Raw genomic sequence first — 2166 nt, 5'->3', positions numbered from 1 at the left:
TAGTTACCCATATTATTAAAGAATAAAATACCTCAATTTTTTCTAAGTGCAAGCTACAATGCTTAAACTCTAGCTATACAGGTTAAGTTAAAACATAATTATTGTTCACTTGGGAGTATCTTCTAGTAAAGCTTTCTTTATAAATAAAAGCTTCACCCTTGAGGCATTCTTATGCGTTGGATCTATAAACTCCAATTACGGAACTTTTTTACATAACTTGGGCCATTTTAGCACAATAGCTGCATTCCATTCTACTAGTTAATTTGTTGGTAATATCATTTTGCTATTTGGTCTTACTGCGTCACAGCAAAGGTAGAAAAAACTCGAAAACAAGAGTGACCTCAGTGATGAGGGCTCCTGTCAAAAAAACTGTTTAAAAACTCACTCGCTCCAGTAGAAGGGAATTTATAGAGTAAGTTGCAAAGCTTTTTTAAAGTCACAAAGTTCACAATAATACTTTAAACAAAGATTGATATAGACAAAGGAACACCTAATCACGCTCACCCAAAACCTGCAAACTTATTGGGCGAGTCCGCAAAATTACAAACCTAAATCATTAAATTCATTAAAAAAGAAAACTAATTATTATGCGTAGAAGAAGTACGTACATTTTTGAAAGGAGACGTTAAAAAATTTAGTAAAATAATTTTGAAGACAACGTTATTTAGTTATATAAGTTTTTAATCCAAATTCCGATGGTAAACTTTCTCAAATTAAAGTTATTACATTTAAACTATTATACGATAACTTTAGTAATAAAGTTTTACTATTATCTTTAGCCCCCTTGGGTGATGTATTTACTTTATATTATTACCTTAATAGTTATATACTTTTATAAAGAAAAATAATATATATCCAATCGACCTTCACAGAGTGCTATGAGGCCTTAGGCTAGTTATTTTAATTTATGGTAAACATTTAAAAACCATTTCTTTGCATAAAATTATAAGTTAAAAAGTACTACAAAGAGTGCGCCAAAAGATCCTTGATAATTTTTTATAACTGCAGCAATTCTTTCAGCATACAATTTCGATATAAACAAGAAAAAACAAAAATAAGTTAGGTAAACCGATAGAACGAGTACAGTAAAAACTTATTAAGCTTTATTACACTAGAGAACTAAGGGTATAGAGCTCAGAGAATCGTTATCGCTAACTTAGATTTTAGAAATTTTTTCAGTTTTAATCAAAGGTGAATTTCTGGCTAAACGTTCCTTTTCATAGGCAACACGGTTAAAATCGCAATCATGTGTAGCAGACTCCCTATGAGCATCACAAAAGATATATCCTAAAAAAAATTAAAAGAGTTAATAAAAGGAAATAAAAGGAAGACGAGCCTAAAAATCATACCACATTTACACTTATTCATATATTGACGAATAACAGAAATCTTTGAGTTACACTTCCAGCATGATCTGGGATTATGTTGAACCTTACTAACCTTTTCGCGCTCCAAAGTTGCAGTTTCTTTATAATTATCTTCTTTGTGCAAAACCTCTTTTCTAATAGTCTCCATATTGCTAGAGTTTTCAAGTCGGCAACTTTCCAAAGTGGCTTCGTTTTTTATAGGGTTTAATCTTGAAGTTGAGCCTAAAGTTGCAAAGTCTGTTATAAGCCTAGTTATTATATTATATAATAATGAAATATGCTCTTTTAATACCTCTCTCTTTTTCTTTATGATAACAAACTGAGCACATATTTTCAAAAGCAGCGTTTCCAAAAAAAACTGAGCAAGCTTTACACAGTGGTGGCGTTTCCGAAGAATTTTTTTCCATTTTTCTTGAATAGATCTAAATTTTGTAAAAGAATTAACACTATAGAGGCGTTACGAAATGATAATCCCAACTAGGCATAAGCGACGCTCAGCGAAGCTGAGCAGGTAGTAAAGAAAGCATTCAAGGTCACCACACAGGCATGCCACTTAAAACCTGTGCTACCCCATCAGCTAGTCATATGCTATTTCGATAAAATTTTACATAGCCACTTGTTTTTGGAAACAGAACGCAAACCTTAAAATAACCAACTATATAAGACCTGCTTTCGTTAATACTAAAAAAAACAATAAAGAAGTAAAATTTTGACCAGTAAGCGGTTGGATTATTATACCACACAAATCAGAAAGTAGTTTTACTTTTACTTGGACTTGCCTTTCTAGTAAAACCTTATC

At 31.5% G+C, this 2166-nt stretch overlaps 1 long non-coding RNA gene across 1 annotated transcript; it reads right to left on the bottom strand.

Moving 5' to 3' along the window:
- Positions 1-1139: 1139 nt before the first annotated feature.
- On the bottom strand, positions 1140-1847 carry LOC135119623 (uncharacterized). The gene is made up of 3 exons (XR_010278301.1): positions 1660-1847; positions 1350-1604; positions 1140-1287 (listed from the first exon to the last, which is right to left on the bottom strand). It is a non-coding gene; the product is annotated as an uncharacterized LOC135119623 (long non-coding RNA).
- Between the last annotated feature and the right edge of the window lie 319 nt (positions 1848-2166).

This window comes from Zophobas morio, unplaced genomic scaffold (genome assembly GCF_036711695.1).
Source record: "Zophobas morio isolate AGI-343-1 ecotype UQ-CSIRO unplaced genomic scaffold, CSIRO_AGI_Zmor_V1 ptg000276l, whole genome shotgun sequence".
Taxonomy (NCBI): Eukaryota; Metazoa; Arthropoda; class Insecta; order Coleoptera; family Tenebrionidae; genus Zophobas; species Zophobas morio.
The sequence above is the reverse complement of the archived record's forward strand: the minus strand, read 5'-3'. Positions and strand labels throughout refer to the sequence as shown.